This window comes from Nicotiana tabacum, chromosome 22 (assembly GCF_000715075.1).
Source record: "Nicotiana tabacum cultivar K326 chromosome 22, ASM71507v2, whole genome shotgun sequence".
NCBI classification, from domain to species: Eukaryota; Viridiplantae; Streptophyta; class Magnoliopsida; order Solanales; family Solanaceae; genus Nicotiana; species Nicotiana tabacum.
In genome coordinates, this window is record NC_134101.1 from 213,558,908 (window position 1) to 213,574,078 (window position 15,171).

Below are 15,171 nucleotides of genomic sequence, written 5' to 3' on the forward strand. Positions count from 1 at the left end.
TATTAGCTTCCACCTCAACTACTTGTTCCTGGGCTGTCTCAACTTTTTTCTCAATCTCAATCTGAATGTTATGTTTTTCCTGGGCCGGCTGGACTATCACCTCTGTTATTTTCGTTGACTCATCTAGCTCAATGGGTATGGGTATGAGTGTCTCAGCCTGTACGCTTTCTCGAGCCCTCTCTTTCTCCACGTCTAAATTTCTGCCATTCCTTAGACTCACTGCCATCAGTTGCTCCGGGCCTTGATCGTTTGGGTTTATTTTAAGTGTCTACAGGTAATGTCCCATGAGGACGATTGTTTAGAGACATCGAAATTTGGCCCATCTGCACTTCAATATTCTTGATATCTGAATCATGAGCATCTACTCTTTCACTAATTTTTGCATTAGACCCAATAACCTGCTGCCTCATTGCCTCAAGTCTAGCAAACCCATCTTTCTGTCGTCCACTATGCTGCAGCTGAGGAGGATGATACCCCTACTACTGATTTTGACTGTTGTATCCCTGTGGTCTTGGGTAAGGTGCCATATTGTTAGGAGGTCTCATACCTCACATGTTCCCATTGTTGAATTGTGGCTGGACTAGCCTGTACGGCTGATTTTGCTAGCCCCAATTTTGACCACCCTGTCTCTGGCCTCCATAATTAGACACATAGTTCATGTCTTCAGGGTAGTGATGGTGATCATGTTCCACATTCCACTGATTACCAATTGGATGACTAATGCAAGATGTGCACAAGCCCACATTGGTAGTATCTACAATGTGTACCTGTTGCTTTTGTCTTGACTCTTCCACCTTCTTGGTGAGTATACTCATTTGTGTCAATAAGGTGGCCATATTTTCAGCCATAGAGTTGGATGGATCTAAGGGCACTGAGTGAACCACTGGAGTGATAGGTGCATTCCTGGTTGTCCATCCCAAATTTTCTTGTCAAGCAGACCCTGGCCTTCTCTCCATGTTTTGCTCAAAAATGCTCCACCAGCTGAAGCATCAAATCTAGAATACTATGGTGCGGACATATAACTAGCATCCCTTTGAAACATTCCCATGTTTCATGTAGTGTCTCCATTGGTCTCTATTTGAAACTCAAAATTTCATCAATTTGTTGAGCAGTCTTGTTGGGTGGGTGGAACTTGTTCACAAATTGCTTGACTAACTCCTCCCAAGTTATTATGGAATTAATGGGGAGTGAGTTTAGCCAGGTCTGGGCAGCTCCTATCATTGAGAATGGGAACAATAACAGCTTGATTGCTTCCGGAGTTACGTTTGGGCTGCCTTTGGGTTTTGCAGATTGACAGGAAATTCTTCAAGTGTTGTTAAGGATCTTCAATTTGTGTCCTCGAAAATAGTCCCTTGTTTTGCAACAAGTGCAGCATGTTGTTCGTGATTTGGAATGATTCAGCCTATATCTGCGGGACTAAAATTGTTGTGGCCAGATTTTCAGCTGTGGGTTATGCCCAGTCATAGAGAGCAGCTTCTGGCACAAGAGGTGCCACTGACGCTATTGGTACAGTTGGGTCTTCTTCATGATCTCTCATGTCTGTTTCAGATTGTTCAGTTGTTTGTTGTTGTTTGTTTTTCCGGTTGGCCCGATTCAAGGCCTTCAAAACTTTCTAGGGATCTGATAATGCTTCAAATACTTCACCAGTTCTCGCTGAGTATCTAGGCATGCACCTGTACAACCAAGTCAACAAACATTAAAATTTCAATGTAAAGATTGGGTATAGAGAAAACTGACAACACTAAGAATTTTTATATCTCTTTCAATTGCAATTGATAACACCGTTAGTTCCCTGACACCGACGTCAAAATTTAATCACGCCCAACTATGACTTATAAAAAGGACACACAAATGTTGCAAATATAATCTGAGTATTTAGCCCAGAGTTGAACCCACAAGGAATTAACCTATCAATTACTCTCGTTAGACTTACTAAATTCCACAAAATCAACTTTCCAAACATTGTAAATAACAATTGAGGGTGTTTCTACTAACTACGAATGAATGTAAATAAGAAACTGAAAAATAACTATGATTGATTGTAAACAATTAAGAGAAGGATCTAAGGTTATGATTTCCCCTATTGATGGAATTCCTTCCAGTTATGTTTCACATAGATTTGCCTAAACACGTCTATCAATCATGAGCACTCTTACTACCGTAAATCTCTCCCGAGTAATCACGATAATTTACTAGTCGCACTCTCCCGAGATACGCTATCCGACTTTATTTATTACAGCTCATTTTAGATTGCACCCAAGGCTTCGTTATCCCTAATCCCGCCTTTAAACCCTCAGTTATTGATCCCTCATATACTTTGGGAGTGGTGTTGTTCAACAATTACCTAAATATGCACTCTCTCCCGAGTTATGCACACTAAATAGGCACAGCTAATTGAGGATCATATCAATTAACTACAACAAGCACATAGTTGAGAAAATAGAGATTAAACTGGGCAAACTATATTAACATAACAAGAAGTTCATCCTTTAATAGGTTCCATCAAAACCCTAGACTAGGGAATTAGCTACTCATGACAAAACAAGATAAAACTACTAAATTATTCATAATGGGTAATTGCAAGAAAATAAAATGAGATAGAAAAACTCTAATGTTTGGTTGATCTTCTCACACTTGTTCTTGCCTTCTAAGTAGTCTAAAAACAAGCTTAAACATATTTTGGGCGAGCTTCTAAAGTTTATAAGTGTTTGGGACAAATTTTCCCCGAGTTACACTTTGATCCCCAAATTTTTGGCGCGTGAACAGTTCACCGCGGTCGCGACAAGACCATGACTCGACCGTGGTGAATGCTGAACATTCTGCCTTGAGTCTTGATCTGCCGCGGTTCTGCCGTGGTTGCGGTGGAATTCACTTAGTCCATTTTTTGCTTCTTTGTGCTCAGGTACTTCTCGATTGCGCGTTTTCTTCACATTATCGACTCTAAAATGCTCCGTAGTGCTTCCTCACTTAGATTAATTCCTGCAAAGCAAAATAACACTATTTAGAGCATTTTGTTATCAATTTGCCTATAAAACAACGATAAAGCATGGTAATATTAAGGTGTAAATATCATCTATATAGCCTAATATCAATGCAAATGTGGTTATTTGTGTGATAATTAAAACTTGGTACAAATGCAAATGATTAAGCCACAAAATTATTATAAAACTATTTGTGATGTAATTAGTGATTGTTTATATAAATAAAAATGCTGGAACAAATTAATTAAAATCTAGAAATTATGAAAAAATATTAATTGATGATAATGCTTAGTTTTGGAGGTATATATGCATTTTAAAAGTATTATAAGGGAAAATTGGGTATCAACAGCTGCCCCTCGTTATCCGGGAAGGATGAAAGAGTTTTCAGGTAAAAAAATGATGGCCAATTTGACCGAATGGGCATTTTGGAAAATATAGGCAGAACCCTGGTCTTTGAGCTGCCTACATATCCCTGATTTTACAGGAATTATGCCATGTGTGGTTCTGGATCCACCAGTGAATGAAGCTGATGGAGTTGTTATAGGAATAGTAGCCAGTTTTAGCAAAGGTTCTTTTGTGAAGAGTAATGTCGGATAGAGTTAAGCTTATAGGCCTGGAGTGTAACGAAGGGCAGATATCCGGAAATCATAGAGTAGGTGGGTGATTGACGGGAATCGGTTATGAATGGCAAAGTGAAAATGTCATGAGCGGAAATCGGAGTGAAGGCTGCTCCAGTTTGGAGAACGGTTACTTCCTGGATCACCTGCAAAACTTAAAACACAATGCATATGAATATATATATATATATATATATATATATATATATATATATATATTACTGCGAGAATTTAAATGTGATGCAAATTCCCTTTGGACCATGAAAGGTTGTCTTTACACAGTGCAGATGATGTCTTTAGACTATGATGTCATGGGCCATGAATTGTGATATAGGAGATTTGCAGGACATGAAATGATGTTCTCAGGCCATGAAAATGGTGCCTCCGAACCTTGACGCCTTTGAATAATGATATGAAAATTTGAGAGATCCTCAGGCCATGGCATGGTGTCTTCCGGCTATGAGGATGATGCCTTTAGACAATGACGCCTTTGGACAAGTTGGCAATATTTCAGCCCATGAGATGCAATAATATGATGCTAAAATCAACAAGACAAGGCTTAGTCTTGTGAGGTTGAGGGCAGAGCTTAGCCCGAGAGAGTAGCAAATAGATAGTGCCGGAGAGATAGTGCTTAGTCTTAGCAAATAAAGGCAATGATTGGCCTCATGCAAATAGGAGGCAAAGCTTAGCCTCATGAAAGATTTGAGATAGGGCTTAGTCTCGTGCAGAGAAAAGGCAGAGCTTAGCCTTATGCAAATATAGAGGCAGGGCTTGGCCTCATGCAGATGGAGACAGAGCTTAGTCTCATGCAAGATTCGGGATAGGGCTTAGTCCCATGTAAATAGAAGATAGTGCTTAGCCTTATGCAAAATAGAGGCAGGGCTTAACCTCATGCGAGATTTGGGACATTGCTTAGCCTCATGCAGATAAAGACAGATCTTAGTTTCATGCAAACGGAAGGCAGTGCTTTGCCTTATGCAAATGTGGAGGTAGGGCTTATCCTCATGTAAGATTTGGGACAGGGCTTAGTCCCATGCAAATGGAAGGCAGTGCTTAGCCTTATGCAAATGTGGAGGCAGGGCTTAGCCTCATGTAGATGGAAACAGAGCTTAGTCTCATACAAACGGAAGGTCGTGCTTAGCCTTATGCAAATGTGGAGGCGGAGCTTAGCCTCATGCAAAATTCGGGACAGGGCTTAGTCCCATGCAAATGGAAGGCAGTACTTAGCCTTATGCAAATGTGGAGGCATGGCTTAGCCTCATGCAGATGGAGACAGAGCTTAGTCTTATGCAAATAGAAGGCAGTGCTTAGTCTTATGCAAATGTGGAGGCAGGGCTTAGCCTCATACAAAAATCGGGACAGGGCTTAGTCCCATGTAAATAGAAGGCAGTGCTTAGCCTTATGCAAATGTGGAGGCATGTCTTAGCCTCATGCGAAATTCAGGACAGGGCTTAGTCCCATGCAAAGCACAGGTAGCAAATAAGAGTAGAATATTTCTTAGTTGGAGATATATTCGGTGTTTGGTGTCTCGATTGATAGTGATTTTGCTGTGAATGCTACTGTTATGTCAGATGTGGGTGTGCTCAAAGAAAAATTGTAAGTTTTGTAAGGGGAGGTTAGTTCGTGCCTTCGTCTGTTGGCTTTACTTTGCTCCGTTCTGGAGGCCTTGTTTGAGTCTCCCTGGGTAACACCTAGCTGTCACGGAAATGTAGTATTTGAAAATATGCATTTATTGATGAGACTAGAGTTATTTTAGAAAATACAGTGAAATATCAAGTAATTTTAGATGAACTAGTGACTGTAACACATTTCATAGACATCATAGCTTTCTCGTATTAGAATTTTTAGGGTCCTCCTCAAAATTTTGACCCCAGTTTAGTAAATAATCCTTCGGCCGTTTACAAGTGACGAAAGTTGAACCTTATTCGGAATTTTGAGAATCCTTCTAAAAATTCTGCCCTAGTTTCTTAACCAATTTCTGACTGTGGCATATGATGGCGTCAGCTAGACTTGCTCCAGAATTTTGAGGGTCCTCCTCAAAATTCTGCCCCAGTTTCTAGTGCTGAGTTGGGAAATGAAAATTTTATTATAGTATGACCGAACCCATAGGGCTACCTACGTATCCCCTCTTAAATGGGAATCAGGTCAAGCATAGTTCAATTACATGAAATGAAGAAATATAAACAGTCTAAACATAGTATCTCTTGGCTGCGTCTGAATTGATTGGTTTTGGCCAGACTTCTCCATCCATTTATGGAAGTATGAGTGCTCCTCCTGTTAGCACTTGATGAACCATGTAAAGACCTTGCCAGTTGGGAGAGAATTTTCCTTTGGCTTCATCTTGATGCGGGAAGATCTTCTTCAGTACCAACTATCCTGGTGCAAATTGTCTTGGTTTGAACCTTTTATTGAAAGCTCTAGACATTCTATTCTAGTAAAGCTGACCGTAACATACTATGTTCATTCTCTTTCCATTTATAAGTGCCAATTGCTCATAGCGGCTCCTTATCCATTCGGCATCGCTGAGTTCGGCTTCCTGTATGATCCTTAAAGAAGGAATCTCTACCTCGGTTGGGATGACAGCTTCGGTATCATAAACTAGTAAATAGGGAGTTGCCCCAGTTGATATGCGAACTGTAGTGCGGTACCCCAATAGTGCAAAGGGTAACTTCTCATGCCATTGTTTGTGGTTTTCTACCATCTTCCTCAGTATTTTCTTGATGTTCTTGTTGGCGGCTTCTACGGCTCCTTTCATCTGTGGTCTATACGATGTGGAGTTCTTGTATTTGATTTTGAAAGTTTCACACATGGATTTCATCAGATCACTGTTGATATTGGCGGTATTATTAGTGATGATGGACTCGGGAACTCCGAATCGGCAAACAATATGATCTTTGACAAAGTCTGCGATGACCTTCTTGGTTACAGCTTTATAAGATGTTGTTTCGACCAATTTGGTGAAGTAATCAATAGCTACCAAGATGAATTGATGCCTATTTGAGGCGGTGGGCTTGATTGGAATAATGACATCCATTCCCCAGGCGGCGAACGGCCAAGGTGAGCTTGTTGCATTGAGCTTATTTGGCGACACTTTTATCATATCAGCATGTACTTGACATTGGTAGCATTTTTGGACATACTAGATGCAATCTTTCTCTATGGTCATCCATAAATATCCGGCTCTGAATATCTTCTTGGCCAAGATAAAACCATTCATATGCGGACCGTAGGTCCCAGCATGTATCTACTCAAGTAGCTTAGAAGCTTCTTTTGCGTCGACACACCTTAGCAATCCCAAATCAGGAGTTCTTCTATATAAGTTTCCTCCACTGTGGAAGAAACCGTTGGACAACGTCCGAAATGTACGCTTCTGAGTATGATTAGTATGCTCCAGATATTCTCCTTTTGCCAAATATTCTTTGATATCGTGAAACCAAGGCTTCCTGTCTATTTCTTCTTCAACATGGGCATAATACACTGGCTGGCTATGGATCCTTACTGGTATGGGTTTGATGAAGTTCTTGTCGGGATGCTATATCATGGATGACAAAGTGGCCAATGTATTAGCAAACTCGTTTTGAATTCTGGGAACATGCCGAGACTCTATCTTCGTGAACCTCCTTCTCAATTCCTGTACATGGTGCAGATATGGCAATATCTTGGGATTCTTGGTGGCCCATTCTCCTTATACCTGGTGCACAAGCAAATCTGAATCACCGATTTCCAGCAACTCTAGAATATTCATGTCGAATGCCATATTGAGCCCTAGTATGCAGGCTTCATACTTTGCCATGTTGGTGGTGAAGGGAAATCTGAGTTTAGCAGATACCAGATAATGTTGGCCAGTTTTTGATACCAAAAAGGCTCCAATGCCCACTCCTTTGAAGTTTGCAACTCCGTCAAAGAACATTCTCCAACTGTCGTAAGCCTCAGCAATGCCCTCTCCTACGAATGATACTTCTTCATCAGGAAAATACATTTTCAAAGGTTCGTATTCCCCTTCCAAAGGATTTTCAGCAAGATGGTCTGCCAATGCTTGTCCTTTGACCGCCTTCTAAGTTACATAGACAATATCGAACTCACTTAACAGTATCTGCCACATGGCTAACTTTCCAGTCAGCATGGGCTTCTGAAAAATGTACTTCAGAGGGTCCATCCTAGATATGAGGTATGTGGTATAGGCATAGAAGTAATGTCTCAAATTTTGAGTCGTCCAAGTCAAAGCAAACAAAGTGAATTCCAACATAGAATACTGTGTTTCGTAAGGTGTAAACTTCTTACTTAAGTAGTATATGACTTGCTCCTTTCTCTCTGTCTCATCATGTTGTCCCAAAACACATCCAAAAGCTCCATCTAATACAGATAGATAGAGTATCAAAGGTCGCCCAAGTTCTGGCGGGACCAGGACTGGCGATGTGGACAAGTACTCCTTGATTTTATCGAAAGCCTTCTAACAATCTTTGGTCCAACTTATTTCAACATCTTTCCTCAACATCTTGAAGATGGGTTCACATATGACTGTGGACTGTGTTATGAAGCGACTGATATAGTTGAGACAACCCAAGAAGCTCATCATGCCCTTCTTGCTTTTTGGTGGTGGTAGCTGTCGAATAGCCTTAACATTGGACGAGTCTAACTCGATTCCCCGACAACTGACAATGAATCCCAATAACTTTCCAGCGGGAACCCCGAATGCACACTTTGTGGGGTTCGGTTTTAGGTTGTACCTCTTTAGCCTGTCAAAAAACTTTCTCAAATCCGCTTTGTGATCTGTGGACCTCTTGGATTTGATAATGGCGTCGTCAACATACAACTCTATTTCTTTGATACTTTTCTGGTGATAACTCGTGAAGCAATCTACAAAGTATTGGAGCTCATGCTTGGCGCAATTGTCGATCAAGATATGTATATTTGGTAGTGGGAAGTCGTCCTTGGGATTTACTCTATTTAAGTCTTGATAGTCAACACATACTCTGACTTTCCCATCTTTCTTCGAAACTGGTACAATGTTGGCTAGCCAGGTTGGGTACTCAACTACCCTGAGGACTTTGGCTTTGATCTGCTTAGTAACTTCCTCCTTGATTTTGAGGCTTATGTCTCGTTTGAATTTTTTGAATTTCTGCTTCACCGGCAGACACATTGGATTGGTAGGCAACTTGTGAGCCACTATGGATGTGCTCAAACCGGTCATGTAATCATATAACCATGCAAAGATATCCTCATACTTCTTCAAGAAACAAATGTACTCCTCCTTCTCTGTCGGTGATAAGTGAATGCTTATGCGAGTCTCCTTGACGGTTTTGGCGTCTCCCAAATTTACTACTTCGGTTTCGTCCAGGTTGGACTTAGGCTTATTCTTAAAGTTCTCAAAATCTCTGACAACTTCCTCAGGTATTTCATCCTCTTCTTCTGAGTCACTATCCTTGTGTTGCATTGTCTCATTACATGTCACAGTCACTGGTTCATCAGGAAAGGTAATAATAATGTTGTAGAAAGAAAATGTAAAAGATAAGAATGAATAATAAATAGCAATGCATTGATTAAATTCGAAAATATCAAAAATAAATACGGCTCGATGAATCGAGCAATTATTTTGAAATAAAATGTGTCTTTAAAATAAAATTACTAAAATACTTGAAATTCCTAGCATGGCAATAGAAGTAAATTATGCTAAATGCCAAGCTACCTAGGGACTCGGCGGCCCCGGAATAGTGTGGCGGTCCAATTCTTGAGAATGGCTCCCTTTTCCATAGTCTGAATGGTGAGGCCTTCTTTCTCTTCCTCCTCAATTATTACACTGCAATCCATATCCTCATCCTCTAGGAACAAATTCCTCAGCCCAGCTAATGCTTCTTCTTCTACTGTTCCCCATATTTTATCATCCCGGTGAAAAGTTTGACCCAGATGTGGCACTGGTTGATCGAGAGGGTAATAAGGTCCACGCCAGAGAGGCGACCAATCATCATACTCTTTCCATGTATACTGGTATCCGAGCCCGAAGGTAGTACCATGACGTTTCAGTTGTATAGATTTAGTAATACCCTAGAGATTCTTCCCAAGTCCCTTACCGGGTTCATATCCAGACCATGCCAGTATGCTTTCTATTTTGTTACTCCACTGTTTGTCTTTCTCAACTGCATTGACATGTTCAATGTGGTGGTAAGTTTCCACTCCTAGCCTTTTTCTGTTCCAGATAACTGGGATGGTTTGTCTAGTGTAAATGGGGTTACTCCCATCTCCATGAATGATCACCTCCTGATGGTTCCATTCGAACTTCATGGCCTGATGTAGTATGGGAGCCACAGCCACAGCATGTATCCAAGGTCGTCCCAACAGAAGATTGTATGTAGCTGATATGTCAAGCACTTGGAATTCAACATCGAACCAAGTTGGCCCCATCTGCAGACAAAGATTAATCTCCTCAATCGTGGCCCTTTGAGACCCATCAAAGGCTTTCATGTTCAAACTTCCTGCCCGTATTTCATGGAAACCCTTGCCCAATCTTTTTAGAGTATCCAACGGATAAATGTTGAGGCTTGAACTTCCATCGATCAGGACTCTGGCAATGAATTTGTCTTCAAATTGTACCGTGATATGCAATGATCGGTTATGATTCAACCCTTCAAGCGGTAATTCATCTTCGTGGAAGGTGATCTTATGACTTTCCAGTACCTGCCCTACCATGTTGGCCATTTCTCCATAGGTGATATTGTTGGGTACGTAAGCTTCATTTAACACCTTCATCAAAGCATTCTTGTGTGCCTCTGAATTTTGCAATAGTGATAGGATGGATATTTGAGCAGGGGTTTTATTCAAATGATTAATGATGGAGTATTTCCTCGCCTGTACTTTCCTCCAAAGATCATCTGGTCCTGTTTCAATGACAGGTTGTTTGATAGTGGCCTCCTTACTCGATCCTCCCAAGTGTCTAGGTGTATAGACCCTTCTAGTTCTGGCCATTCCTTGTGTAGCATCAGATTCTTCCATCTTTGCCTTTCCCTTTCGCCTATCTTCGGTAACGTAATCCCAGGGTATTGCTTTAGAATCGAAAGGAGGTGTGGTTGACACTGTCACTATGAAAGGTGTGGCCACTTCTACCTCAAATGGAATAGGTGTGGCTGCAGGTGGAGCTACCTCTACCTCAAATGGAACTGATGCGACTACCTCAACCTCGACTAGAGACTGTGTCTCTACTATAATAGGAGTGAGTGTGACTTCAGGTTTAAAGTCATCGCCCTCTCGAATAAGCTCGATTGACCCCTCAGGATCCCATTCTTCATCCATCTCTATCACATGTATCCCACCAGCCTTATGATCTGGGAGAGGATTGTTGCGGATGTTGGGTACAGCTTCTTTCGCCTGTATGACCTTGTTGTCAATCAATGTCTGGATTTTATCTTTCAATGTTTGGCAGTCGTGAATGGTGTGCCCTTTCATACCGGAATGGTATGCACATGTTTAGTTTGGGTTGAACCATTGAAATGAGTTCTCCACTGCCACAACGAGAATATGAGCGACATAACCAGCAGTTTTCAGCCTTTTGTACAGCGGGTCGATTGGTTCAGCAATAGTTGTGTATTGTCTGGGTAGTTTGCGATCAAAGTTAGCTCGGGGTCTTGGGTAGTTTTGGCGAGTCGGAGGTGACTGAAAATGAGATGGTTGGGAATTATAGGTGTGATAAGCAGTGGCTGGTTAGGAATATCTGGGAGATGAAGGTTGGTATGTGGGTAGAGGTTTTTGGTATGTGGGTGGATGTGTTTGGTATGTGAGTGGAGGTGTTTGGTATGTGAGTGGAGATTTTAGGCCTTGAGCCACCATTACTGCCCCTACGTCTCTCTTTTTTGATATGCCGCCTGATTGCAATGCTTTCTTCGTGGCCTATAATGCCTCGAAATTTGTCACCATTTTGCTTTTGATACCTTCTTCAATCCTTTCTCCGAGTTTGATGATATCAGAGAATTTGTGATTCTCAATGACCATTAACCTTTCATAATATTGTGAGTCATGTGTCCTGACCAAGAACTTGTTCATTTGTTCTTCTTTAAGTGCTGGTCTGACCTTGGCTGATTTTGACCTACACCGGGTAGCATACTCACGGAAGGTCTTAGTTGGTTTCTTCTTTAAATTTTGGATGTAGAAGACATCCAGTGATTCTCTGTGTTGAACCTGAATCGGTCCATAAATTCTGATGCTATACTTACCCAATTGACCCACTTCTTAGGGTTCTGGCTTATGTACCAGGATAGGGCATCTCCAGTAAGACTTCTCATAAAGATCTTCATTTGGATGCTTTCATCTTTTCCAACCCCACGAGCTTGTCACAGTAAGTTCTCAAATGAACCTTGGGATCACCTGTTCCGTCAAACATCTCGAACTTGGGAGGTTTGTAACCCTCCGGTAGTTCCAATTCTGGTTGTATGCATAGATCCTCATAATTCAGACCTTCTATCCATTTGCCTCCTTCAACACCCTGAACTCGACTTGTCAATTTCTTGAGTTCCTTAGCCATGTTCTTGATGAGCAGGTATTTCTTAGTGGATTTTGGTGTATAGGAGATTGGTTGAATAGAGTAAGGTACGATTTCCACATATATAGGATTGTTTTGGTGAGTGCCATAGATTTGGGTGTAGTGGTGATCGTCAGTTGAGGTTTAAGGATCGGGAATGGTTTGTGGTGTGCTCTGAGGAGTGTGATAGGTAGTAGTTGGTGGGTATTGGATTGTCTGATAATGGTGATGTGGTGGAGTTGGTATCGGTAAGGGATTGAGATTTTGAGGTGGAGTTGCATATTGATGCGGTGCGGGAGTTTTGTGGATGCTGGTTTGGTATATTTTGGGGAGATGCTGGGTTTTTGGTATTTTGTTGGTTGATATCAGGGAGGTTCAGGGTGAGGGATAGGTTTGCTAAGTTGCGGACCTGCTCAAGTTCTCCCTGTAACTCTAGTATCTTTTGTTCCAACCGTAAAATCAAATCATTTGGTGCTGGAGTACTCCGACCATCTGAAGTTTCCGCATTCTCTGTGTTTTCCTTTCGAATACCACTTAAGTCATCCATTTTAGCTTTCCCTATGCTCTTTGTATTACTTGGAGGAAGAGAAGGTGGAGGGCCTCTAGATCTGGTGTGATATGCTGATGATGCCAGTATGTACGAATCAACCTTTAGGGAATGGGAATAATAAGGGATAAAGAAAAACAAAAGGTAAACAAGTCAGTAAGGGTTCTGAAATGTTTGCAGTATTTAAATACATATTCCGGGAATGTAAATTCATGTTCTAATTTAGGAGCCTCGTTGTGCCCGAGGTAGGCCTAGCGACAAATAGATTTGAAGAAATTTAGTGCCAATAATTGCCTCATTTCATTAATTAAAAATAGACAACCCAAAATGACACTAAATAAGAGAAAATTACTAATGGCACTTGGCCTTATTACATTTAAAAGAAAAGCAAGTAAACCTAATCTATTTGGTCCCAGAAGGACCCTCTCCAGACCGGATGCTATTGTTGATCAATTCCCCCAGTTCGCGCAGGTTCAGCAGTCAGAATGCCCTTGCCAGATGTCCTCCTTCATTTCCCTTAGCGTTTTGGCAATCGGTGACTCCCTTTCTCATTATCCCTTCCAATTCCATCAGACCGTACTCCAAATATTCCAACCTTTCGCTGGATTTAATAACCCTCTCTTTCCACTCATTGATCATCTTCATGTTGGCCTTATGCTGCTCCATATGCTCAGCTTCACACTTATGAATTCTTTTGCGCAGCTTGTTATACTTCACCTCTGCTTCAGCAACTTCGTCTATGACCCTGTTTCCTAGACCAACCCTTGGCTCGAAGATCCCTGCTATGTTGTCATCCAACCATGAGGGGTAAAAGTATGAGTGACCCGTATGATATCGGTCCAACTCGATGGTATCCTTTTCCACGATAATCTTCAAAGTCCACATATGTTGTGCTTCATTCTTATATGGGATGGCGTCACCCTGAAAATCAACTATGAAGTGACTTATTTTAGCGACTCGTGGTATGACCTGTCTTCTGCCTGCCTGTCTCATAACCCTGAGGGGAGAATTAGGGTATATGCCCCTTAACCCAATCAACACCAAGTGTGGAACATCCCTAAATCTGATTATGAACTTGTTGTGGGGAACCACTCGAACATCCACCGAACCTTGTCCTCAGTTAACTTGTTGAAAAAATGCACCCATCTTACATCATCCTTAGGTTGAGCAAACATGTCCGGAATATAATTCATTATTTTGGGATGATGGAAGGCTATGTGATCATTCCAAGGCCTTCGTGGAAACTCCTGACGGTATTGACCCTTTTGGAGATGCTCTAACAACCAAAACTGCAGCAACAAACTGCAACCCTTGAAGAATATAGATGCCCCTTCTGACAGTGCTCCAAGGCTCTGTACATATCTACAATGATCATAGGGACAATGGTATACGTGTGCGCCTCGATCCCGACCATCAAAGTTTTGTCCACCATGGCCAGCCTGGTATTGATTCTATCCCATTGGATCGGGAATACCAGCATGCCCAAGAAATACACAATGAACACAAAGACCCTGCGATGAACCCAACCCAAGGAAGTGATTGAGAACTCATCATCAAAAATACGGTAAGAGCTACTGTGATTGTATCATTCATAGAGGAAGTCGAAAGGTATGTAGGAGTTCTTTAGGAACTCCAAGTCATCATTTTTCTTCAGCCCCATCATCTTAAGGAATCCTCTAGCGGTGCGATTTTTCAGGCACTAATAAACCAGGGCTATCCCAAGGCAACCCAGTAAATCCTCTTATTTCTTCCAGAAGGGGGGGGGTCATTTCTATGTCCCCAAAGCAGAAAACATGGTAGCAACCTCGATCAATATTTTGTTTGGCTGAAGATCCAACATAGAAGGAAAATTCCTAAGACTCGTTTCACATGATTTTGGTCACTTGAAGGAAGATACCTCCACCAATCTAGCCAAAGTGAAGGTATGCTACCGACCATGCCGAACCTGGGGACTTCGTGCCTCATTTTCTGCAAAACAAAATATAGGTTAGGCCCTTTCCCCTCTCTAAGTTCGTCTATTTATACAACAATGATTAGCATATTGGCATTTATTTCTCCAAAATTAATGCACACAATCGTGGTTGCGTCCGTTGGGATTATGGAAAACCCGATGGACTTTTGGGTGAGGCTTGTCTTAAAGAGTTATCATGTGGACAACATATTAACCTGGATAGGTTTGACCATAATGCATGCACAATTAATTAGAGTAAGGTTGCTATAGAGGTCTAGACTGGGACCCTCAAGTGGACAAATTGAGGGGGAAAGACACGGAACCGTCGAACGCACCGCTGATCGACTAGTTTTACCACAAATATGCCTTTCCGAATTTAAAGGGTGATATATAGAAAGAGCGCAAACACTCATCAAGAGTTGTTATAGTATTGATTACGTGCGAGTGGAATATGATGTTGAGCATGATTTATGCAACAATAAATAGCATGTTTTCAAGTATTTGCACGTTAAAAAATGATAAATGCAGTATTTAAATAATTAAAGACAGTTACAAAAGAAAATAAGGAG

The 15,171-nt window shown here is 41.4% G+C and overlaps 1 non-coding gene across 1 annotated transcript; it reads left to right on the plus strand.

Moving 5' to 3' along the window:
* The first annotated feature begins 1,000 nt into the window (after positions 1 to 1,000).
* On the plus strand, positions 1,001 to 1,107 carry LOC142176863 (small nucleolar RNA R71). The gene has a single exon (XR_012705669.1). It is a non-coding gene; the product is annotated as a small nucleolar RNA R71 (small nucleolar RNA).
* The last annotated feature ends 14,064 nt before the right edge of the window (positions 1,108 to 15,171 follow it).